This window comes from Phaenicophaeus curvirostris, chromosome 1 (genome assembly GCF_032191515.1).
Source record: "Phaenicophaeus curvirostris isolate KB17595 chromosome 1, BPBGC_Pcur_1.0, whole genome shotgun sequence".
NCBI lineage: Eukaryota > Metazoa > Chordata > Aves > Cuculiformes > Cuculidae > Phaenicophaeus > Phaenicophaeus curvirostris.
In genome coordinates, this window is record NC_091392.1 from 70,914,983 (window position 1) to 70,941,833 (window position 26,851).

A 26,851-nucleotide genomic window follows, 5' to 3' on the forward strand; every position below is an offset into this window, starting at 1 on the left:
TAAGCAATTTTTATTTTCTAGTCCTTTGAGGTGCTAGTGACCAGGTAGCCTGACAGATCCTGCAGATCTTGACTTCTCAGCTGCTCAACCCCTAACCTGTACTAATGCATGGGATTATTCTTTCCTAGATGCAGAACCCTACACTTTCCTTTGTTGAATTTCATTAGGTTCATCTCTGCCCAACTCTGTAGCCGGTTCAGGTCTCTGTCCCCTCATCCAGGTCACTGGTGAAAATGTTGAATAAGACAGCCCAGTACTAACCCCTGGGAAACAGTGCTGGTCGCAGGCTTCCAGCTAGAATCTACACCACTGTTGACAACCCTCTGAGCTTTGCCATTCAGCCAATTCTCAATCCACCTCAAAGTCCACTCATTTAACTCACATTTCCTTATCTTACCTATGAGGATGCTGTGGGAGACAGTATCAAAAGCCTTTTTAAAGTCTGAGTAAACAACATCCACCTCTCTTCTCATCCACCCAAGCAGTCATGTCATCATAGAAGGCTATCATATCGGTCAAGAATGATTTCCCCTTGGTGAATCCATGTTGACCACTCCTGGTAATCTTCATTTCCTCCAGATGCTTGGAGATGACATCCAGGATAAGCTGTTCCATCGACTTCCCTGGGATGGAGTTGAGGCTGACTGGCCTGAAATTTCCTGGGTTGTACTTCTTGCCCTTTTTTAAGACTGGAGTGATATTCACTTTTCTGCTGTTCTCAGGCACCTGTCATGTTCTCCATGACCTTTCAAAGATATTGGAGAGTAGTTTAGCAATAACATCTGCCAGTTGTATCAGCACTCATGGGTGCATCTCATCAGCGCCTATGGGCTTGTGGGTGTCCAGTTTGTCTAAATCATCTCTAACCTAACCAAGGGAGGGTCTTTCTTTCTCTAGACTTTCTCTCTTACTGCCAGGGTCTGGGTTTCCTGAGGGCCAGCCTTAGCAGTAACAACTGAAGCAAAGAATGCATTCAGTAGCTCCACCTTCTCTACATCCTTCGTCACAAAGGCACTCACCTCATTCAGTAGCCTGTCCACATTTTCCCTAGTCTTCCTTTGGTTACTGATATACTTGAAGCCTTTCTTGTTGTCCTTGACATCCCTTGCCAGATATAATTCCAAGTGATTGTTAGCCTTCCTTGTTGCATCCCAACATACTCTGACAGTGTTCCTACACTCCTCTCGGGTCCTGTTTTCCACTTTCTGTAAACTTCTTTCTTCCAGTTGAGTTTTTCAGAAGCTCATCCATGCAGGCCTCCTGCCTCCTTTGTTCAGTTTCTTGTTCCTAGGATTGAGGTCCCCCATGAGAACCTGTGGTCTTGAGGCTACTTCCAGCTGTCTGTAGAAGGCCTTGTCCACCTTCTCTTCCTGATCAGATGGCCTGTAGTAAACAACCACAACAGTATCACCCATATTAGCCTGTCCCTTAGATCTTGCCCATAAACTCTCAACTCACTTCCCATCCACACCCATGGTGAGCTCGATACATTTCAGTTGCTCCCTCACATAAAGAGCGACTCCACTGCCTTGCCTTGCTGTCCTGTCTTTTCTAAAAAGCACATAGCCGTCCATGACAATATTCCTGTCATGTGAGCTGTCCCGCCATGTCTCTGTGATCCCAGTGAGGTTGCAGCCCTGTCACCACACACAGATCTCTAGTTTAGTCACTGTGTATAATGTTAGTCCTTGAAGTTCTGGGCTGTGTTGTGCCTGGGGAGATGCCACCTCCCATCAACCATGCGGAAAGCTCAGGTGCAGCTCAAAGAACCTCAAGGCAGGGGTCTAAGTCACAGAGTAAATGTGTGAGTAACCCTTCTACTCACAGGGTGACAGCTGAGAGCAGAGGCAAATGTAGAGGACTTCTTGCTCTGAGTGCTGCACTTGCACCACTAACCATGCGAAACAGGCTAATCATACAAGCCTGTTAAGCTGGGGTTATAAAAACAGAATTGGTGAGTGTAGGTTAGCTGTTTGAACACCTAACAGGAGTATGTAGTAATATCTTTCTCCTAGTTCAATCTTTGTATTGATTTATCATGACAAGAGGTGCTGCTTTAGTTCTAATAATGTCTTCTTTTATTTTCTTTCCCTTGTATTTTCTTTTTTTTTTTGGTTTTACATATTTCGATGGCAGCTTTTCCATGTGATATATTTTGGGTCACACATTAATTTACACCAGCCTCTGTTCTGCAAAAAAGAGTTCACGAACTAAATGAAAAGGAACAGGGAAGGGCAAGTCTAGCAGAGCCCATGCTTTTGTTTCATGTTTTGGATGTATTTTCTTTTTAAAATAAAACTGTTCATATGCATTTGCTTTTATTTTTCTAGCCTTCCTCTTGCTGATGACTGGGTTCCTGTTTGATCCTGTTTACAAGCTTCCGAAGATTGAAAATAACCCAAACTCCTCTTCATTGGGTAGGAAAACAAAAATGTATAAATACATAAGGCAATTACTCTGAAGGACTAACAATATGGAAGTGTGTGGTATGAAGGAAGAGCTTGTGGAGAAAAAGGAGAAGGTTACTAGGTTAGCACAAAAGACATGAGTGTACACAATTTTTCTCTCCCACTCTTTTGGACTGGGGAGGATAGGGAGAAGTGGGCGTATCAGCAAGTAAATATGGATATTCTCCAGTGTCTGTATTCCCAGTGTAGATGTTTTAAGTTTATCTGTACTTAATGTTACTCATTCAAGCTGCTTTGCAGTTCTGTTTCAATCTATTGAAAAGCCTCCAAACGATAACTTTAAAGGCTTTTTGAGTTTGGTTTTTTTTACTTTAAAGTTTACTGACAAGATAATTTTTTCCCTAAATTATTATAAAAGTGTGGATATATGTATGATATTTCATTAGTGTTGATGTGTAAGTATATATATCTCAAGTACTACATTTTTACAAATACTTCCGAAAATGACATTTCTTGCAGTTAGGGAGAGTGGATGGAGAACAATCTGGTTAAATGGTTTTGTTGGCTTCTCAGGAGACTGAGATACAGGTAATGCCACAGATGCTCAGTCCTGTAGTAGTCTTTGTGCTTAACCTGACTGCCATGTATAGTAAATGTTTGCAGAATTAAGATTTTCAAAGACAAGCACCTCCTTTTGGTAGTGTGGTTTTTATGTTCTTATTGTGGACTTCAGGAACTAGACTTGGATACATCAAATGCTGTTGAGTGGATGAGTTTGTCCTGGTGTTAGGCTTCATTTAACTTGATCAGGTTGCTCTTGTAGTCATGCATTCTGGTACAATTGGTGCCTTTATAAGGGGAGTGGAAGTTGCTACCACATCAGTATTCTAAATGCAACTGCATTGACAGGTTACACTTTTGTCCGGTTTTCATGGGTGGAAATGAAATAAAGGTACAAAAGGCAGTAGAGAGTCAGAGCCAGTGTAACCGAGGGCATTGCCAACTCTCAGACGAAACTCTGGGACAGGCTTCTCAGTTTCAGTATGATTTTGTCCACATCCAGAGGGATATTCCACTGTTCTTGTTTGGATAAAACTTCTGATTAAGTTTGAATGCAGGATTATATGATTGACTGATAATATTATGGCTTAAATCAGTGCTTTTCTGAGTGAAGGCCTTTTCTGAGTGAGGCCTTAGACACACATATAAGGTGACAGTCTAAGTCGTGGTATTTTAAAGTGATTGATTTAGATATGAAAAAGTTTTATGATTCACTTTTCTCTTTCTAACTGCCAGAAGTCAGTTGTGACATTCTTGTATTTTTGCCTTTTCTAAGTAAGCTTATCAAAGAAGACATCACTAATTTACCAGCCCATGCTTAATAATAAAGGAAGTGAAACTTTTACTTTAGAGAAAAAAGAAATCCTGTGCTGAGTTGCTGAATGGTTTTTTTAAATAATAAGCTTACCATATACTGGGTAACTGATTTATTTTTTTAATTATTACTATTTTTTAAGGCTTTCATTCTGAGAGGGGTCAGTAGCCTTTGAGAATTGAGCCACTTTGTTGACAAGTCTGTCCTCTAAATTGAACAGCATTAATTAGAACTTTATGCTGCATATTCTTACTTTTTAATGTGGGTGGTGCTATCAACAAAAACGTCTAATGACTTTGATTGAAGATGATTTTAAAAGGTCTGCCACCTGTAGATAAAAATGTGCATTACTACACATGGTAATTATCAAGACTGAAGGCCATGACGTGATCCATTGACCTTTTGAAATCAAAACACTTACTGTAAAGAAAGAAAGGCACCAATTTCTCCATCTATGCTAATATAAGACATGTCTGTATATGTAACAATATCAATACACTGTAATATATCTAGGGGGAAAAAAGATACTTTGGATTATGTTAGACCCAAGTTTTCCATCTTCTCCTGTACAGGCTTGTAAAGAAAGCTCTAGCTATTTTTTATGCATTGAGGTACTTTTTTTTGATTTAATGAAATAGATTGCTAAAAATATTCAGGTGTCTGAGACAGCAGCAAAACATCTCTGAGCCACCCTACAAAAATAAACTAGTTTTGTGCATGCAGGATGAAAAAGAAAGTGTACAGGAACAGATTTCAGCTTCAGGCTTTCTATAGGGGCATTTGCAATAAGGGAAGGGAGCAATAACCCAGCAACTATCATTGTAAAAATTATGAAAAGCACTTTGATGGTCCTTTTTAAAGTCAGTTCTCTAAACCAGGGCCAAAGCAAAAGCCTGAAAGGCAACTCATAGTTTGCCATTAACAACCTCAGCCCCTTGCTGCTATTCGCAGTTGAGAACAAGTGCTTCTACATACAGTAATGGTGAGAAAAACTAAAGGGAAATAAAGGATGCGAATGAAAGGTTTTGTGTTTCTATATGAGTGCTTGGAACACCAAACAAGCAAAGAAGCAGCATTTTTAACTAAGCTAATGTAATAGAAGACCATTGCACCCAAACTGTCTCAGCAGAACTTCCTGCATAATTAGATTGTAAATCTTCTCAACTGAGGAAGTTTTGCCCAGGGTCAGATTGTCTAAGTAATAATCCATTCTACATAAATTAGAAGATTTGAACTGCTGGGATACATTATTACATTAGGTTTGGGCTTTATTCCTAATATAACTGAGGAGAACAAATGCAACAATTCTTTTTCTTTTCTTCTTTTTAATTATGTTCCATGTCTTTAGTTTTCGATTACCTCAGAAGGCCTTTCCTGTAGGTTTTTGGACTTTTCCTGAGCAATGATGATGAAGTTGCAATCTAGGCAAATTAATACATTTTTAATATACTTTAGAAAGTGATACCACAGAATCCTCTGGCCACCAGATTATCTGATATCACTTCCTCAGTGAAGCACTTAGTCAGTGTTGCTGCTGCTGGCTCTCTATGCTGCAGGTTTTGTGATGCTGAAGTTTACCTCCCACTGACCCTCTTGTACTGCAAAGAAGTGAATTGCTGTCTCCAGGGTAAGAACTGATGGGGGAAAAAAGTTTACTAATAACTAATAGTTTACAGCAAGCAGATTCCTGAGTTTTTAATTGAGATTTTTGAGAAAAGGAAGATTGTGGGTACTTGACATAAGTATACAGATGTATGTAAAAGTGGCAGGTAAATCGTGAGGTCATTATTTGAGCACAAATTGCCATTGAAATGTCAGTATCTGGTATCCTTGAAAGAAGCATAGTTTGCAGTGTAGCACAGATTAATTTGTAGGGGTTGTTCTCAGTGGTTAGGGCTTTTCTCTTCCTACGCTTGACTTTCATTACAAAATGGAGGAGTGGCCAGCTTTTCAGGAGAACCTTTTGGGCTTACAGCTTTTGGACTGGACTCTCAGGATGTCTGTGTATGTTCTGCTGATGCTAATAAACAGAGAGAGGATATGTGGAGGGGCTTGTGGGAGTGCTTACGATGCTGCAGGCTCCCAGTTCCTGGGGCCGCTTTGAGTATGCGCCAACTCCACAATCTCCATTAGATGCACATGTTAGAGCTTTAGACCTGCACAGAACTACTGTGGCTGGATTGCAAAGCCAACCTGATCTGGCCTCATGATGTCTTTTTGTTGTTGTATGTGCAAATATTGAGAAAAATGTAATATGAGGAAAACTAGCTTCTGTTGTTAATGACTTTAAAATGTCTCTTCTTACTGAAAAGTCCTATGTTACATAATGGTAATTTTTTGGAAAGAGAAGAAGGAAACTATCTGGGGTGGGGAGGTACTGAACTCCCTATTTCCAATCTACTTCCTGTGATCAAGGGCAGCAAAATAAAAAACTGAATAGATAATTCTGTAATTAAAAATGCAGGAGTATTTAGAATACCTGACAATGGTTCCGTGGGCTCAACTGCTTAGTGACTCTGCAGTCAGCAGAGCACTGGCAGCTGAAAGCAAAGCATAAGTTTTGGTAGAAAAAGAAGTTGCTCTCAAAGGTCTTGGAAATGGGGGTACTCCTAGACTCAAGGATGTGTGATCATCCTTCCCTCAGCTGCTGTGCAAGGAGCAAACTTCAAGATGCTTCATTTATTTTTCTCTATTGGTGTGGGACACCAATGGATGTGGAAAAGGAGTAACACTTCAGAAGACATGAGGAAAACAAAATGAAGATCTATGAAAGCCCTTTGAAACTGATATTTTAGGGAAACACCAAAGCGTTCAGGTGCCCTTGGAAACATACAAGAAGTCAGAAGATAAATCATAATCTTTTAGTTCCATTTAAAATCCAAACTAGCTCTCATTAGTGCCATTACAATCCTTACAAAATTACTTTTCTGTATTTAAATTATTTATTTATTTATTTATTTAACAGCAAGTAGCAGTATCTTCTTCTTTTAGGAACTCCAGATATAAAGAAAATCGGAAATCAGACCTCAAGACTACTTTTGAGGCAGAAATAATCCAACCATTATTTCTGGTGTAAAAGGTTTGTGAATAGCATCATTTGCCTAGAAGCTGTTTTCCAACCTAATAACTCCTGGAATAATGACCTAAAACCGTTTCCAAGAAGATTAAGGCCCATACAACTATGAGGAAGTATAAGTTTTTGAAAAAGCTTCTTTCTGATTGGCAGAGAGGTGAGTTCTGATTTAGATTAAAGCAGCTTGCTTAGAAGAATCAGTTTCAATCTCTCTGAAGTCAAAAGTGTCAAAGTAATCCTCTGGAGAAGGATTGTCTGAGGGGCTTTTTTTTCTTTCTTTATATCTATAATATATATGTGTATATATAGATATTACTTATTGCTATAATGACTTCAAAGATGGTCATTTAACCGGGTTTTTATTCCATTTGGGAGGGGCTGTTTAATCTTCTGCTTGAGTTTGCCTTGGGCAAAAACTGTTCAAAATGGGCTGAGATCGCAGCTGAACACTTAGCTTGTTGGTTAATCATCACTTGAACACTCTTCATTGGAGAGACTGCAGAACAGAAAATTTATTGTGTCTAATGACATTGGTGTGTTTTTAAGATTGTGCACACATTGTGTGTGTTTTGCTCTTGTTAATTGCAGTTTTAGCTACTGTAGTCTGTAGAGGGGAGTGAGGAGAAAATGTAGGCTCAGGATGATTCAGAAGTATCCGCTGTACAATGGTCAGGCATTCAGGGTTGGAAGAATGACACAATTTGTAGCTAAATCGATTTGATAAAGACCCGTTCACAGAGTTGCACTATTAGACTGGCAAAACTTCCCAAATGGGCATCAAAATACTGGTGATAGAAGCTCAACACAGAAAGCACGCGAATTCACACTGAAATGGCTGTTAACCACCGATTGTTTTTCACCTTCTTGAAATAATAGGAGCTAATGCCATAGCTTCTGGCAGAATCCCAGAAATGTCTCAGCAGATCACACTGAAGACCTGAAATCATCAGTGAATTCAGCCAGCTTCATCCTAGGGTGCCTTCATTGCCAGCAATCAGGATTAGTTTACATCTGTCCTGAGAGCATACTCATGTAAGAAAGTGAATTAAACATCTGGCATTAGCAAAGTGTAATAGAATTATTTGTTTTATTTACCTGAGGAACTAGGATCCCCAGCCATTCAGGAATTTGTAATAAAATGTGTATACTATATTAAATCTGGCTGTTAGGTAAGTTTGGCTTGGTGTGTAATTTAAACATGGTTTAGCAGGCCTTCTCACTAATAAAGTAACGCTAAGATCTGGCTGTCAACTGAATTGTTATAAAAGACAGGGCCAGTTTTATGGGACACTGAAATCCATGTTTAAAAAATGCAGAAGGGATTTATTCAGGGATGGTATTTAACATGTAGGTGAACTCGGCCCGGTTTTGAAAAAATATCTCCGATCTTTGCATTGGTTGACTATAACCACAATAGAGAAAGGCAAAGAAGTGTTTGCTGATCAGATCTATGGCCAAATTCTTATTTCTGATGCAGGATGCACAGTGTCAAAAATCTGATGCATATGCCTAGGAAAGATTTTTCTGGTTCTATATATATTATAAATACGTTCCACGTGCCTTTATACAAAGCCCTCTGTTATTTCAGTAAACCACAAGCTCCTAAGCCAGATCCAAAGAAGGTGAAGCTCTGAATAAAATTCTTCAACATTTTATGACTTTGAAACACTGTTTTAGAATATATTTGCTTCATTAATTTGTGGCTTTGATAGGCTCAGTGGGTAAGTGTTGAAAAAATAGGCAAAATATAATGGAAAAAAAAATCTTTTCACAAAGCTCTGTTGCAGTTAAGCTAGCAGACAGAAGAAAGTTCCTTTTTATTTTCAGTAGTCTAGGTTTCACTTTTAAACCAGAATACATAGTTCTATTTAAGAGAAATCGTTTAAGGGTTTCTGTTGCTGAAAATTTTATGTGACCACATTTGGAAAAACTGCTCGCCTGATGTGAATATGAGTCTTTTCTGGGATTTTAGAGAGAGAAAAAAACGACCAACCAAAAAAAAAAATCTGTGCTTCCTCCTAGCTGCAGGACTGAGAGTGGGATTTCACAGGACTGTCTTCCCAAGCCCCCATGCAGGTCTGTCCGGTGGCCCAGGAGCTCCTTGGAGTGTCCCCAAGCAGCAGTAACATGAAATCTGGCTATTGCCTGGTTAGTTTCCCTTTTTTATATGACAACTTTGAATTTCAGCATTATAATTAAAAAGATGAGAATAGAAAGTGGATGAGCTGTAGAGGTAAAACTAAGCAGTAAACTAAGTAGCACTGAAGAGATAGTTTCCCTGTTGCAGCAACAAGTTGCTCTAATTCCTCTCCATTTTTTTAAAAAAACCACTATTGTATAGTCAGGCATGAGAGTAAAATGAATTTAGAAGAGTGAAGACTTCCCTTCATGCTTCTGCCCACCTCAGCAGCAGCAGTTTAATGTTTCCAATGGAAAGTGTTGTTTGGTTCTCAGGACTGGTGATACAAATACAGTATCAACCCACTTTATTGCTTTATTCCTTGCTCATATGTTCACAATTCTACCTTTTCCACATACATGAGCTTTTATGCTTTCTAGCATTGCCAAGCTGGGAGAGTAAACCGTGTCCTACTCCCTGCCACGCGTTGTCTGCACAGCCACCAAGTAAAGACCAAGTATAAAGCAGATTATGGTTGCTGCTTATACCTGTGTAACAGCAGTGGAGATTCCTGGGTTTGGGAATTAAGACTTTTGGGATAGGTGTACTGCATAATATGGTCAGGGAAGTATATTGTGGGGGTCTCATGTGGAGGACTAGCATGGGGGCAGTGACAGCAAAGCTGGACTTTGGAGTCTCGCGCCAGTTTCTCAGCAGCTGCATTCACAAGCAGTCTGTATCCCTTTCCTCAGGTGAGGGAGGGAAGTGAGCAGCAAAGAATACCAATATCCTTTTTTTTACAGAGGTTTATAGTGAGCCTCTGTAAACTTACATGAAAGAGGTAAAATTTGAAGATGGTAAGTTTAGAAACAATCCAGTGTTTTGTGCCTTCCTCCTTAGAGTTAGGCACTATATAATGTCTTAACTGCCAGCAGAGGAATGCTAAGTCCCCACCTTTGGAAAACTTTTGAAAATCTTTGAAGCATCTCAAACTGAAACACCTGAAGTCTCCAGCTGCTCCTGAGTCGTGGGATGGGAGCTCTCAGGAGGAAAAGGGAAACGGGGGTCTAGCAACTGGAAGCTGTGAGATGAGAGAGTCGAAGACTTCGGTATTCTGCACCTTTGAAAGGGTTAATGCTGAGGTGCTCTATTGTATTAATGATGGTTGTCTCTCCGAAGAGCCATTGGGCTCTTTCAGGGGCCTCTCAAAACAATGAGTGCAGTCAGGCTGTTCTGTCTAATTACTCCAAGACAGGGATGCTAAAGAGGAATTAATGACAGTTGACAAGTGCAATTAATAATTATAGCAAAGCTGGGAGTCATGCAGCAGGCAGATGACAATAACAGGGTAACTGTACATGACAGCTTTCATCCGTTCCTCGCGCACCCCCCCTTCTTTTTTTTACCCTTTAATGTGAGCTCCTGCATGCAGCTTGGCTACACTGTGTGGACAAGGAATGAGAAGGCGATCTAGTCACTTAGGTTTGTCCAGTTTCTAACCTGCCTCCTCTGCCCTGATCTCTCCCTCCTAAAAAAAAAAAAATAAAACAGAAAATCAAAAAATTACCGAGAGCGCCAACTGAACAGTACAGGCTTCTGTTAGCTTTCACGGTCAGGTGTTGACAAGACTACTTAAAATTCATGTTGGGAGATTGGAAGGAGAAGGGGACAGGGAAAGGCAGCAGCAAGCTGGAGTTGAAGTGGGATTTCCATATCAAAGGCCAGGCCTTTGGCTCTGAATGGTAATTAAAGTACCCAGATTTCATCTCCTTGGTCAGCTCATGAAAAGGAAAAAAAAATTAGAGAGGATTTTTTCACTCCCTTTAGACTACAGTACAGCAAGCAGTAAATTAAATGAAAGTTGAGCTAAAAGGTGCCTAACGCTTCCATCTTTTACATCTAATAGAATCTATGATGTTTTTAAAGCATTTATTCAGTTCACATCTTCATCTTGCTGTGATTATAAAGGATATCATGTCTGCTTACATTTATTGGGCACACATCTTCGCCTTCCCAGGGCTGTAAAAGGATTTCACTTTGCATTATGTTGCTGTTGTGTTACAGACTTTCTGTTTTTAAAAAAAGGAAGGGGAGAGAGTGTGAAAAGGAAGAAAAAAGGCACATTTCTGTGTAATTTCTAGCTGATCATTGTAGGAACCACTAACAGTGAGAACCAAATAAATGCAAATTTAATGAGGCATGGGGAACTAGTAATGAGATACAACAGCCCCTCACCTTGAGGTTGCTGGTTCAAATCTAGACCATGGCCCTACTGAAAGTGGCCACAAACCAGCAGTCGCATGGCAGCTAATGTGCAGCGTTTTGTCACCTCGGTCCAGTTCCTGGTGGACACATAGTGATGAAATGAAAGCCCTGCTTGCATTTGCTGGTAGTCACTCTTCAGGGACAAGGACTGCATACTCTCTGGATTTCCTACCCTTGTCATGGGTCATGTTCACACCGTAATGCATAGCGTCTTACCCTGAGCTGTCCTGCTTGTAGGTCTCCTGTAGACATGCTGAGGTCTCCTGTCTCTGGAGGTCTGGCCTTTTGCTGACAGCAATTGAACACCAAAAGCCCTAGTGTTTCACCAAAACTGTTGGTGTCCTGATGGGCCTTTCAGTTTCTCTTTAGATCTGGGCTTGCCAAGCAGTTTCTTGACACCTTGGATTCCTGTCTCTGGGCTTGCACCTCAGTAAATCTAAGGCTGCACCCTCTTTGGCCAAATGCCCTGAGGGACAAAGTAGTTTTGGTCTTTTTACTTCTGCTCTGTAAACAGCAAAGACTGAAACTTAAGTTTCAGAGGCACATGTATAATTGAAAGTTACCAGTCTGGATATCATTTACTTTGGAGCTGAGTTGGAAACTGCTACAGGTCACTGAAAATCCTCTTCTGACTCTAATGGATGCTGGATTAGTTTCCTGAGCTGAAACTCAGAAGCCTAGATGTTTTGCTGCATTGTCCTATAGTTACATCTCCGCTATAGCAACTGTATGTATTTTGACACAACCGTTTTGGTACAAGGCATCATAGATGTGGGCAGTGCTGGTAGTGTTCCATTTGTATGAGTACAGCTGCTGTGATGGAAGAGGTGAGAAATGTTCATTGAAACTAAACACAAATAGTTAGTTTCAAATTTTAACAAGGGAAGGGGAGGTGGAAAAAAGCGCAAATTGATGTTGCTGTAATAAATAGCAAGAATTTAGAAATGAGCTAAACTAAATGCTCACTGAACACAAAAATACCCTGAACTTCAGACTTTTAAAAATCCAGACTTGTATTCTAGACGCTGAGTTTATTCTTCTTCCTCCCCTTCTCTCTTTCTCTCTTTCTCTCTTTCTCTCTTTCTCTCTTTCTCTCTTTCTCTCTTTCTCTCTTTCTCTCTTTCTCTCTTTCTCTCTTTCTCTCTTTCTCTCTTTCTCTCTTTCTCTCTTTCTCTCTTTCTCTCTTTCTCTCTTTCTCTCTTTCTCTCTTTCTCTCTTTCTCTCTTTCTCTCTCTTTTCCTTCTCTCTTTCTCTCTAAGGCGCTCTCTCTCTTTTTTACCCCCTCCCCAGCTCAAGTGCATCATTTTCTGCTATTGTGTTTAAAAAACTCTGCTGCAGGGGCTCTGAAATGAATAAAAATGTAATCCTCAATGTGCCCATTGTGCACTCTCATTTGTTTTTGCTGTATCGATTTATCAGCAGAGAGAAATTACTTGCTGGAAGAGAGGATGCCAGTCAGAATGACATTTATTTCATAGTACAAGGAGGCTCTCCAGCGTGTTTCCATGTAACCCAGATATTGGAGCTGTAAAAGGGCTTGTAACAAGGTTTAGTGCTATGATTAGATCGTGTGGAGCACCTTGCTTTCATAACAACAGGCACTTGGCTGGAGCCAAGGCCTCAGGTTATGGTCAGCTTTTTTTCAAATTCTTTTTCCTTTAACACAGAATATCTGGCTTGCACCCCAAAATGTTTCTGTTCAAAACACAGCCATGCAAACTTGTGAAATTTCATTTGGTATTTATAAGGGTCTGGAGCTAACATATAGTGTATTAAAAAGAGAAAAAAGATAAAATATTTTCTTGTTAATCTTTTTAGCTTTGTGCTTCTTTGCCTTTCCAGTGAAATAACCTCATGATTTTAATTCACCAAAGCAAATCTTTTCCTCCAGTGACCAAAAGCTACATTTGCTTAAGGCAAACAATTACTTGTAAAAATGAAGCATACTCTTTACCCCAAACCTATACTAGGTATATACATGTTGCAAATAAAGGTGGGACTCAGGAAGCTGACTCCTGGCTCTGGAGTTCTTGTTTGGCTGTTGCTGGATAGTTTGCACTGACGGCTGTGCTGTGCTGACTTGGTGTCTGGGGTCTGTCCAGCTTAGCGGCCCCTTTTCAATAGTATCCAGCATCACGTGGTTCAAAGGAAGTTTCGATACCCCAGAATCAGTCTTCCTCCTTGGAACTCCTCTTTACTGGATGGATGTTGGCTTATATTCTGCAGCATTTTATGTACCTTTGGAAACGTCCTGTTAGGAGGTTTTCTTAAAACTCTTGACACATTTATCTCTATTTCAGAACTTGTGTTGGGAAACAACCTTCTGGATTGTCAAGCTCTTCTCCTAGCATAGATATTGATAGCATATAACCTTAATTAATTTCCTTTGATTTTATTTGGTGTCATAGATAGGAAGTTGTTACAAACTTTTGTACATCTATAATTATTCCTCTTTGACTTAACTGGTGTGAACTTAAGTGGCATCATACAGCAGGGAGCTCTGTGGGTGAAAGCTGCCCCATAAGTGGGGGACTGCTCTCTCTCTGTGCAGGACTGCACGTACTGGTGGTGAACCCACTGCTGACCATTGCAGGAACATAGGGAAGTAAGTAGTGGGAAGTATGGGAAGTTATGTCTGTGTTGAAGATTGGTTGATGCTTTCCATCCTAAAACTCATTTCAGTTGTTTATATCTTTGCCAAATGATTTCAGCTTTGGCTGATATTTTCCATTTGGGTGCTTGCCTCAGACATCTAAAAAAAAATTATTAAAAGATTTTTTTTTTTTTAGCCAAAATGTCTCAGCTGTCCCCAAGCTGAGAGAAAAAAGAGTTGTTTCACTTTTATTAAAAATATTCTTCCCACTGTCTCAATGGAAAGCTCAGATCCCAATTTATAAGCCTCTGAAATGCTAAATTTCTTGTATCCAGTAGTAAACTTCTTGAGTAATGAAATTAACCAGGTTTAACTAATCCATAGTGTTCTTTCCTAGACTGTGATCGTACTGGCTCCTGTCTCTGCTGCTGCCTTCTCTTTGAATTGGTGGCTGGGGGAGTAATGGTTAGGGTGAGCTTAGCAAGAACTAGTTAGCCCAGCTGCATACATCACTCCTGTTTTAAACGGAGGATAATGCTGTTGCCACAACTCTATCCAGCTGAGCTATAGCTCAGGATGCATTTGAGCCATGAAGTTAGCTATGGGTCTTGCTAGCTAAGCTTGACCTAAACTGAACTGTGTCTTTCTAGTCTAGATGAGATGTGTTGTTTTCCTCCTAAAGTTCAGGTCAGAAGTACATAGAGAGCAGAAGTGAAAGAGTAGTACTGTGGAAGAGAAATACAATTGAATAAGTGCCTGGCAGAAGCAGAGGACAACAAACACTACTGGTTTTGGTCAAGTTGGGAGTATGCATACAAATAGTTTTGATGGAACTTGTTGCAGCAGGAGGAGTGTGGCTTTTCCCTGTGGTGACAGACGCCTGTTATTTGTTCCAGACAACCCCTTCTGTGGGCAAGCACTGAACCTTTCAGGAGATAATAAATTACAGATTTCCTTTTTCAGCCTTACTGAGGGAGCAAATGACCAGTGCAAGGCAATAGGAATGCTCATTTGGGGAGTAAGAAATGGAATCTGAATATGTGGACCTGAAGAAAGCAGGTGGCAGCACTCCAAAGACTATGAAGAAGATGTAGGGTGGGTTGGAGTGGCCAGAAAATCATCTAGGCAGCTATGATGGCCCACACTCTTGAGGCCTTGTGTGGTTTAGGAATTATCTGTTTTGTCAATACATTGAGCGATGGGAAGGTTGATTGATCCCCTTCTCCCTTTGTTTTCTTCATAGCCAGCTGCCTATATTTGGAATGAAATATGGATTCTGATAACAAGATGATAAATGAAAAAAAAAAAGTTTAAATGGTCTTGCTATCTTAAAATAAATGCTTTAGTAAGATACAGTCTAAAGCTATTTAAGCATATGGAAATGCATGTAAAATCAATATACTACTATGTCATTTTTTGCGTCAGAATCAGTGTGTGTCTGTGCTGACAAAATGGCATGCGTTACCTTTCCCCATCTGTTCAAAGCATATTTAGTAGTGCCTTGAAAAGCTTTTGCAAGTCATGACATAAATACACAACTGGATGGTGCAATATAGATAGAGCAGCAATCTAGTGAAACCTCCTTTAAAGGGAAATTATTTTAATCCTTTTCAGGCAAGAAATTAATTTTTGGGGGAAAAAAATGGTTTTAGTATAAAAATGTGTAGCATTTACTAGTCATATCCATGTTAAACATTTCTCCCAACCACTATATCGGAAAATAGCTTCCAACATGGATAAAATCCAAGATCAATTAGTTCTGTTTAAGTTGTTTCAAATTTCATTGTTAGTTTTTAAAGAACATCTTCCAGATTGTCTCTAAACTTTGCGTGAAAATTAATTTAGTTAGAAGTTTCTTCCCACTTGCAGATTCCAGCCGAGAGGAGCTGAATATTAGCAGACATCACCAATAAAGATAGTACTGTTAATTCCCACACAGTAGTATCTGTGTAGTTCCTCAAACGCCACTTCCCTTGTAATTATTGACTTTTTACTAGCTTCTTAACAGAGCTTCTCGTACTATGATATGTAGCAAAACCACACTACTCTACCATACCTGATGAGTGTTAGGTGTCCATCCACGTGACTTTACGGATGATTTTATATTTATATAATTTTTTTTTTTTTAAGAAGTCTTTTTCTCACATATATGCAGGGGGCTGAGAAGTAGCTCACTACCTATAAGCTGTCCTGAAATACAAGCCTCTCCTTACGTGCCCCAGGTGTGATTGCCATTTCTAGAGCAGAGTAGCCTCAATCTTTTAAGCAACTTGCATGACTACACAATTTTGAGCTTCTTATCTATAATTTCCACCTTATCAGTGTAACCTGAGGGTAATTTTTTTTCCATGAACTCATAGTTTTCTTCTAGCAAAACTCCTGGTAAAACTCAATGTAAAACAGCTGGTGGTATGTGCTCATCATGTCAAACTCCATAAACAGAAGGAACTGTAGATAGGCAGAAGTAAATGCCTGAAATGAGAGCTGGTCAGAGAGTTTAAAATGACTGTTCATTTGGGCATTGTTTGTTTGTTTGTTTGATAGACTGCAAGGCTGTAGAAGTTTCATGAAGCAAAACCCACGGGTACTAGACAGGTAAATGCTCACTGTTTCTGTGGCACTTGGTGAAGGATTAGGAGAAAATGACGGAAGCGTGAACAAGTAAATTATTTTGGAAGGTGACTTTAAAATCACAATATTGTTTGAGAACCTCCAAACTGTTGACACAGTTGCAGCCAAAGGGAATTGGAGGAGTGTGCATCAAATCCAGTTTCTCTTACAGCCTTAAAATAGACCTCTCTAATTTTCTGAATCAAAACTAATGAAATGAAGTTTTATACAGGTGCAAATTGTGCTATTATTGTAGCTTTTATCGTCTTATTCTTTGCTTATTATAATGCTGTTATATTTGGAAAGTATTTGGAACAAGAGGCAAAAGCAATGGAAAGATCGTCCTTTTGAAGCAAAATTAGAACCATTAGTTGCGAAGTCTCGCACTGTGATGTTTGTTCATCTCTTCACCATCGCTGAATTTTGCTTTCACTTGCATGTGTGAACCAGCAGATTAGACACTTCCAAGGGCTTATTCACTGTGAGGTTTTGCAGGTGATTTCAGTTTAATGCAACCAGATAATTGTAGCCCTGGGGCTTGGCTAGGTTATAAAGCTGCTAATCCAGACAATATTATCCGATCGCATGTTGTGCTTATATGAGAGACCTCTGCCTTTAATAGTCTCTCCCTGTGCTTGTAAGTGTTTGGGGTTTGTTTTGTTTTTGGTTTGGTTTTTTTTGGGTTTGGTTTTTTTTTTTTACAGTTTCAGCAGCCCTATAAAAATGAGACACAGGCTAAAATTAAGTTCCTGAACAAGTCACTAGAGTTATGCAGTACTCTATTATATGTACCCCATACATAACATAATTGGTTCATGATGCTAATGTGTGCATTCAGCTCTCCATTTAAGAGAGGGCAAGGTGGTGGGTGCTGACAACTCTGAAAACTGAAGTCTACATTTAGCTCCAGGCCCACCTGTAGCTGATGCAAATGTACAGCAATGCAATAAGCAGAATTGTCCATTAGTGTGATCAGGAAACAAATATTTTTGTTAAAAAGTATATTTGTCAAAACAGAAACCTTTCATGACAGTGATGGCTTGAAAGAAGCTTTTTGGGGGAATGGAAGGTGATGTTGTGTGCCAGCCTCAAATTTGGACCTTTCTCACCTGGCAATGTTTGCTAACCCCTAGTGCAAATTGCATTATTTTATTTCAAGAGGGGCAGTTCTTATAAGTTTGTCACCCAGCTCTTTGAAACCTAAAAGATTGATATGGGTCATATAAAAACTTAGATAAAAGCTCAGGCCTACCTCTGTGCTATGGGAAAATGCAGCATGCTATCCTGATATCAGTACATTTATAGCATTACTTTGGCTCAAGATAGAAATTAGAAGGAGGGGCTCTTGAACCACCCAGAAAAACACACTCCTTGGGTTTGGGTGAACTGCCATGGCTGGAATAAAAAATTATTTGGAAACTGAGAGCAGCATTGGTAAGACTTGCATTTTAGCAATATGGCCCATTACAGATGGAAAGAGATCTTTACACTATTAATTTCATAAAGTGTAATTGCTTTTGGTTACTTCTTTTCACGCTGCTCATTTCTTTGATGTTGCTCAAGCAAACGTGTAGCCTGTAGCCTGGCTGTGCAGTTCCATATACTGAGGAATGAGACATAGTCCTCTGGCTCTTGGAGGATGTAATCAAGCTGAAGAGCATGCCCACAAGAATAGGAGTGCTGGGCTTTTCCCTGGAAAAGTTGATTTTATCAATTTTGTTTTCTGTCTTCTGTCTTTCTGTAGATATTACATGCTTATATAGATAATTTCATCTCTTTATTAACAAGTGTTTGTAAAAAGCAGACTATCAGAGTAAAAGGAATTGATCAGGATTAATCTATTTACACTTATCCTGCTTGGGGGAAAAAAACCCCACACCTGTCAGCTAGAGCTGTGCCTGTCAACTGAGCCTGCCCTGATGCTTGTTTGACCATACTCTGAGCACACTCAACTTACTGACTTCAGCCCTTGACCTAGCGTTTAGTGTCATTCACCCTTCTCTTGCTTCCAGAATAAACAGGAGCAGAGTGTGCTCTCTTCACAATGGACTATATTGGGATGCTGTTGTCTCAAGCAGTCGTGATGGCAGAAGAGAGTTGCTGCAGTGTAGAAGTCAAGGCACTATACTTTTTACACTTCTAGGGTTGAACCTACCTTCAAGGAAGGAAGAGATGTAGAAAACTAATGGGATTGTGTAGTATTCAGTCTCTGGATATCTGTTTTGATAATCTTTTAGAGAAGACAAGAGAGAAGACAATGATTTCCCCATAAAATTTCTGTTAAATATATTTCTTTTAAAATTAATTTGATTTCAGGCAGTTGTGACAAGGTTTGTAGTGTTCACTGAGATACAGTCTGTGGTTCTGATTTTGCAAAGGCTTAGCAAGTTCACATCTTTATTTATGCATCTGAATAAATCCTCTAACTATTGACAAGACTATTGACATGTGGAGAGTTACAGGCTTGCTGAAGTCTCTGTAAGGTGCAAGCCTAACAAATAACACAGATATTACACTGGGGAACACTAATGTCAAATGTGTAATTAAAAATCTTCAGGACAAGCAAATTTCTGAGCATGTGCAGTATCCTTTTTGTGAACCTCAGGATCTCAGCTGGTTTTGGTTAAAACACAGAAAGCAATTAGTTTGCATCTTAGAGGCTAATAATAGCTGAACCTTTTGGCAGATTTTGTGATGCGATGATTTCCTCTCAGTGGTATAAGCCAAATGAATTAATAAAACAGATTTTTAAAAATCATTTATGCTAACACAGTCATTTTGCTGTCAGAGGTGCATAAAAGCAAAGAATTTGAAACCTGGACCCTGCTACTTTGGACTTCAGACCTTTTTGTAAGGATCAATCTCATGTATTTGCGCCACATTAAAGCACTTTTCTTGTGTGTTCTGCTTAGGATTTTAACAAATTTCATTAACTGAGCCCTTTTTATTCTCCTTTTCTTTATAAAATTTGAAGTTTTCTTCCTATTCAAAAGTAAAATTCCAAGCAGATCTGCCCAGATAAACAAGAAGAGCAAGATTTGGTTCCAAGTCAGGCAGTGGGAGGTGGTTGTGCTTGCTCTTGAAATCAATGATGTTTCTCTTCCCCCAAAAGACAATGGTGGCAAGCAGGTTTACCACCGACTGACTTCTTAATGTGCTTCAGCTCTGACCCAAAGTGACCTCTTCACTGCTGCGCCAGCTCATGCAATCCCTACAATCACTCGGTCTTTGTGGTGTCTCTCAGCATCATCAGAGATTCAGCAGTGCAACGAGAAGGGAGAAAATGGTGCCTGCATGAGCACAAACGTCTCAGTCACCTGCATGGATCGGGCCAGTAGCTTTAAACAAGGGAAACGTCAGCTGCTAAAATGCAGGCACAGGAACCCTGTTTATGAAGAGAAATAGGACACCCCAGTAATATTAATCTGGACCTGAGACTTGTTTCCCAGCTTTGCCACAAGGTTTTCCAGCTGACCAAAGGCAGGATGGATATTGCATGTGTCCAACTGCCAAATGCGAACAGCGGCATGATTCAAAAGGAGAGGAGGGAGGATGGATATGCTAGGTAGGAATGCAGCACTTGAGTGCTGCAATGACATGGGCCACCCTGGGACATGAGACACAAATGATATGGTAACTCCTGGGGTGCTAGGTGGGTATCTGGACCTCATTGGTAGAGGAGAGTGTAATCACACATGGAAGTCACGGAAGACTGAATAGTGAGAAGCAGTCCTTGGTGGAAGAAGCAAAAGCTGCTGGAAGTGAGAAAAGTGAAAGAGCAGAGAGTTGTACTCATAGATATTTTAGATTAATTCAGTTAGCATTGTGTGATATGTAGGCAACATTAGAGAACTAAGGAGGAGAGAACTTACTCTAGGCCCTTCAGCTTCTCATGCTGCACCCATTGCCTTACTCTCTGGGGTCTGGTGGTTTTGTAGGTGGAGCTGTGGGGACCGAATGCAGGGCTCTCCTTGAGCAGACTTCTCTGTGCCTTTTTCTCTAGTCTTGCACTGGAAATGCAATGCTGCTTTGCATCCTGGGATTTAGACTTAATGAAAATAGCCATCTGACAAAGCCTTTTTTTAGATGAAAGGTAAGATGAAGCAAATTATCATTTGGTGCTTAAGTCAGTCTCTTAAAAATAGGCTTACAATGCCAGCTTAGATGTTTTAATATACCCTATCTTGCATCTAGTTGCCTTTCCCATAAGGTCCCAGTCTGGTACCATGCACTTCTGTCTGAGGGGTAGACTCAGTATTAGCCATAGCTGGATTTTCAGCTCAGCAAATTCAGGGGCGGTATTTATGGAACCACTGAAGAAAGTAGCTGCTAGTGCCACTGTGGCAGTATAGCACTCTGCTTGGCCCAATTAGCCATGCTGTGAGGCCAGCCTTAATAGCTCAGAGCAAGTGCTTTGGAAATACAGTGAAGAAGAGCTGGGTATCTCCACAAAGCACTGTTTGGCTGTGGGTCTCCACCCGGAGATCTCCTCCCTTCATCTGGGGGCATTGGAGGAAGCCCGTTAAACCTGGCCCTTCGTTTTCTGAGAAGCTGTTGGTGCATCCTCCCCTGGGTGTTCCTATCCTAGTGCCCTCCCTTTTCATTACCTGGACCAAGTCTTGCCCATAGCGACCTACCCTACCTGGAGCTCTTTTAAAGAATAACAGCCCACATGGAAGTGGGTTCATAGAAGTTACGAGATCAGTATAACCTTTTGCTCATCTCTGCCAGTCTCTTTCAAGCAGCTGCAAAGAGGGAAGATCTCCTACTTGCTCACTGCCCCTCTGCCCCAGCTCCTTCTCCTTCCTGCCTGGGAGTAAACAGTAGATGTTACATGTATTAACACGTGCTCTAACACAATGCTCCTGGGCGTGCTTAGTGCGCAAGTCCCTGACAGCTGTAAATTAATTAAAAGTAGACAGAAACCCTAGAAAAAAATCAAGTTCCCTTCCCCCTCCTCCCGCCCCTCTTTTCCTTTCTCTCTCTGTGGGTAAATAGCTAATTCCTTTGTTCCTTGCTGCACTATTTCATTTCTGCCATCATTGTCCTCATTGTTCTCCAAAACAGGAGGGGTCTGGGCCAGGAGCAGCCAAGGTCTTGGCTAATGACGGGAAGTCTTTAAAGTTTGCGCTGCATTTCATCTTCTCTGTGGGAGTTTTAGGACGCATCCAGTGTTTGATCCCCACCGTGCAACTTTGCTTCTAGTTAATTAACAGATCCCCATTACACTCTCTCATCTGCAAGCACATGGGAGGCCTATCAGGAGGTAATTCAAGGCCAATCTGAGTGATGGCAGAAATTAGAGAAAACGGTTGTTTTTAGGGTTCTAACATTCAGGAATAAAGCTTTCCCTTCACAGAGGTGCCTTGCAAATTTAGGCTTGTTTTGTTGTATCATTTTAAGTTTTTAAGTGATCTAATTTGCAAGAAGGTTTCTTTTGGGGGCTTGTGTTTTTAAGGAGAGGTAGATGTGAAGGCAGTTTATTTGTTTTGCTCGTGCTTTGCTGTGCTGGCAGCCTGCATGGTGCAGGGTTTTGAGGGCCAGTTGAAATGAAACCGCAGTATTATTAGCAAGATGTTTTCACCTTCCTTTCATTCCCAGCTTCCCTGTTCCCACCAAGCCTATTATACAGGTTACAAGTGTCTTATGGCAACTTTTTTAGTGTTGAGTAAAACCACCACAGGCCTCCCAGCTGCAGAGCTTTGTCAGGCTTTCAGCTAAATACTGCATCTCTCAGGAGTGCAACCTTCTTTTGACTTTGAATGTTTAGAGTTGTCTGATATTTCCCCCCTTCTTTCGTCTTCCCCACCCTATGAGCAATGACCCCCTTTAACTAATGAATTAGGAACTGCTCCTGCAGTTGCAATTCTCAGTTCAGCACTTGGCAATGAGAATCAAACCAGGGCTATTTAGTGCAGCGTTAAATGGCCCACCACATTAGCCCCCTGGCATGCTAAGCTATTAGGTTGTTTTACTGTTGTTAAAGTTACATTTGTTAGGTGGAGTTGCTGCTCCAACAGAAACTTGGTAATGTGGGAAAAGGCAGACGGCCCAGTGTCTTGTGGATGTATTGCCTACAAGAGACCAAAGTTTTTCCCTCTGTCCATGAGGCTATAGCAGAGGAAAGTTTTTAACTTTGTTGTGATTGAGTGGTCTCAATTGATCATTACATTGTGGCAGGGAGCAATCAAATCATTAGTCATTGCGTACCTGTTCCTCGATCTGCTCTCAGCTGAGCTGCAACAGGGTGACGTACCCTAGCAGGGAGCCTCCAGAACCCTGGGAGCTCCAGGTAGAATCAAACTTTGCAGGCAGTCTCCTCAGCATCATGGACTGCTGCTGGTACACACATCTGGTTCCCTGGGCTCCTCACCACATCTCAAGGGAAGAGCAGTGTGTGGGCTCCTTCTCTGCAGATGTTGAGCAGATGTGAGGACCTCTGAACAACTGTGGCTCTGCAGTGTCCACACAGAGGCTCCTTTAGCCTCTACAGTGCAACAAAATGCAGCCCAAGAAATGGGTCTTTCTCAGAAATGCTCCAAAGCTGCCTTGAAACAGGCTGTCACTGAAGAGGAATTCACCATTTTCTGCTAGGAGTGAAAAAGGGGTTTTGATCTTGCATTCAGGGCTTTCTTGTAGATCCTGAGCACAGTCCCTGTAGCTGCAGAGGATGTGTATCTCACTGGGAGGTGGGATTCACCCCTGGCCATGAACTTACTCTACAAGTGTAGAAAATTAACTAGAAGGTATATGTACCTTTGGCTCAGTACACCATGTTTGACTTCCCAATGCTCAGTCTAGGTCTTTGTCTAAAAATAGTGTTACTTGTCTACTTATTTAAGGAGCCTGCTTTCTTAGACTCTAAATGAATATCTAACTAAAATCTTTAAATATATAAATAAAACTAAATAAAACTTGTGCCATGGTTTAGAGCAATGTGCATAAGGGGGAGAAAAAAAATCCCCAAACAAAACCAGGAAGGGCTTCAAAGGGAATGATTTAATGTTCGAGCCTCAAATACCAGTTTGAATCCAGTCAGGATCAGCAAAGCCTTCTGTGTTCCTGGTTTCCCTCCAGCTCACTGAGGTGAAGGAGTGATATCCTTTTGCTACACTTGGGCATCTACCTTCTGTGGTGCCAAATGTAGGTGCAGGAGTTTGCTCAGCTTGCCTGAGTGATGCCTTTTTTTGTCCTTACTCACCTTGCAGCGATTTGCATCTCTTTCTGTAGTATCAATACTTCTCCATTGCTAGATATAAGGATATTATAAAGCATCGACTGAGTCTTTGGGATGGGAGGTGGAATTGATGCACCAATGCAAACTGCTGTTGATTTATTTGACTTAAAAATAATTAAATGGGCAGTGCATTCACAGTCAAGGCACCCTGTTGCTGACGTGACTGGGATAAACAGGGTCCTCAGCTGCTAAGCAGGGATGCTTGGATGTGCCACTGGGCTTCAGAGAGAATCCCCCTGCAAAAGGAAGTGTGTGCCAGTATTGTAGAGTGCTTGTGCCAGCCAGCTTGCAGGGTTGATTTGGCATTTGGCATATTGGTAGTGGCTGCCAGTGTGTGTGGTGGAAGGGAAGGGAATAGACAAGAAAAACACATAGGGGTTTAAAATAAAAATGTAAAATTATTTGCTTTGTGCCATATGGACTCCAATATTTTGACAAAACTAAGGCCAAAATTAATCATGCCAGGTTAGAGTTTTAGTTCAAAAACATATGTATAACTGTCCCCCTGAGTGTGTGTTTGAGTTTCCATTTTCATACAGAAAATCCTTAACCTTTTCAGTTTCTTATTCTCTGCTCCACTACCAATAACGCCACTTGGATGAACTTTTCCTATTGTGTGAAAGTTTAAAGTATTTTTTCTTTCTATTTTTTGGTAGCTTCAGAGTTAAATGTCAAAAATATTGTTGATTTTGGGTTTTAAAATTTTGTTTGGAGGGGCTTACGTCCTTTTTCTTTTCATGGAACTAAATGGTTTTTAATAAAGGTTGTCTTGTGTACAGGCTGGACTGCTTCATCAAAAAGAAAGGGGGAAGGGATGAGAAGGAGTAACTAAGACCCACTAGTAATCACTGGAGAGTTATTACATGGAAAGTGGTGGTCCACCACACTGATCCTGTTTGTGCTGGCTGGGATGCTGACCCCAGTGCACCTGCAGCACAGGGATTTTCAAATCTGAGATTTAAGTGTTGAAATATGCAATGTGGGCAGTCGGTGGATTTTAATTTATAAAGGAAACACTCTGAATGTCTACAGTAATATAACCCGCACAATGTAAAACAGAATTTTTCACTAGAATTTTTTTTTCACTAGAGTTTTTTTTCATCAAGTGCACAGCATCTTGTTATACCCAAGCATATTATTCAGGCTTACCCTGTATTAGGTCATTATCAAACAAGCTTGGCTATGCAATGAAGCACAATACTGTTCTGCAGTAGTTCCTGTTGTGGGCACTTTGCTTCACCACTAAAAATGCCATATGGAGTCTAGCTTAATCCACTTCAAAAGCAAAGCTAAACCATACAAAGGCACTCCTGAAAAGGAATAAGAATGAGCGCGCAATGGAGCTGTTCTGCATTAGTTTTTCAGGGGTGGTTCGTTATGTACACAAGTCCACATAAAATCTTGAAAGATTCAGTTTTATAGAGTTCAGGTGTGATTGAATTGGGTATTTTTGTTCATCCCACTATAGAGATATGAGACAGATATGAAATTCAAATATAGATCTCTACCTTTCTAAAGTTTGGAAATGTTCAGAGGCAGGATTTAGGCAATCTTTAATTCATGTGAATGTAAGCAATACTGTGACTATCTGAGGACAGTAAATGTATCTCTTTCTGTGACTGATCTCAAGATCAGCCTATCTATTATCATGAAGTGCCTTCCTTGAGAGTGGGAGGAGGTGGGTGGAAATTAGAAAGAACAAATTTAAGCAACTGGTTTCCTTTCACCTCTAAAACCAAATAGTGAGAGAGGCAAAAAAGAGCCCCAGCTTGGATGATAATGAAACATTGCTTTGAAGTTCTAACTATATCATATTTCTTGTTCTTTGTCGCCTGTAAGACTCAAAAAATCGGACAAGCAATGATTAGTACATAATAATGTATGTTCAAATAGCTTATGGTATTATGAAAACAAAAATTCAAAAGGCCAATATACTGACAGTTAAAATCTGTCTAAGGGGCAGTAGGGGGGAACCTTCACAAAAACAATATGCTGATTGCATGCAGCTACCCTGCCGAGTCAAATCTTAAATAAATTATACATACATAGCTGTACTGGAGCTGAGAAATGAAGCAGTTTAAAATGTTTTTGGTTTTCTGCTGTAGGCAAAGCCTGTATCCACTCTATGTCCTTAATGCAGCAGACATTTGGTCTGTTGGACTAGGTAACCTGCCACAGTAACTGGGCAGTACCTGGTGATTCAGTGGCCAGTGGAAAAATCCAGCTTTGTGCTACATCAGATATAGCGAGAAGTGTTGGGTCATAAACAATCTCTTTTGATTCTTTGATAAGGAATCCTTTTCTCTCAACTGCACACCACCCCCTCTCCCAGCCCCCTCCACCCACTCCTGATGAAGTACTGAAATGTTGCATATTTGGGTAGAGGGTTTTTTTCCACAGAAACAAATTTATGCATCCAAAAATTCAGTTTCTAAGCAGCTGAATTTCTTCAGAATTTGTTTCAAATCTGAAAAGTAATTTCAGACAAAATAAAGATGAAAACAAAATTCTGAACATCAAAATGATTCATTTAAGTACATATAAAACAAAGCATTCTGATTTCTCAGGATTTCCAAGAAGACACAGCAACTATACAGCCTAGTGATGAGGACTGCTCACAGGTACATTGGACATCCTTGTTTTGATCTTTTTTCTTCCTAAACTGAAGAAGAATCTTGAATATAATTTTCAGCCTTATCACTTTTCATTCTTAGTCTACATATATGTATGTACTCTCATGCGTACAAGGTCTGACACACAAAAATAGTAAGACTGTCCTCTAAGTCTTTCTATTTAACAAATTAAAAAAAATCACTTCAAAATAGTTCCCTTCTGAGTTGGCACACAGCTGTGTATGGCGCTGCCAATGTTCAAAGCAATTCTGCAGGTCATTTTCTGAAAGGCTGTTGAGGATCTGTTGTGGGAGGAGGATCTGCAAGGACCTGTTGTGGCCAGCAAGTGGTGATTCTGCCACTCTACTCTGCTCTTGTGAGACCCCACCTGGAGTACTGCGTCCAGTTCTGGAATCCTCAGCGTAAGAAGGTTATGGAACTGCTGGAATGGATCCAGAGGAGGCCTACAAAGATGATCAGAGGGCTGGAGCACCTCTGCTATGAGGACAGGCTCCGAGAATCGGGGTGGTTCAGCCTGGAGAAGAGAAGGCTTCAAGGA

General features: G+C 40.5%; 1 protein-coding gene across 3 annotated transcripts in view; it reads left to right on the forward strand.

Annotated features, from left to right (window-relative positions):
• The window catches only part of SOX5 (SRY-box transcription factor 5), a 638,339-nt gene that overhangs the window by 142,301 nt on the left and 469,187 nt on the right, over positions 1-26,851 (forward strand). For all 3 annotated transcript variants that reach the window (XM_069862326.1, XM_069862339.1, XM_069862334.1), the window contains exon 2: positions 2,331-2,417. The gene's annotated coding sequence lies outside the window, so the exon portion shown is untranslated. The remainder of the gene's footprint in view (positions 1-2,330; positions 2,418-26,851) is intronic.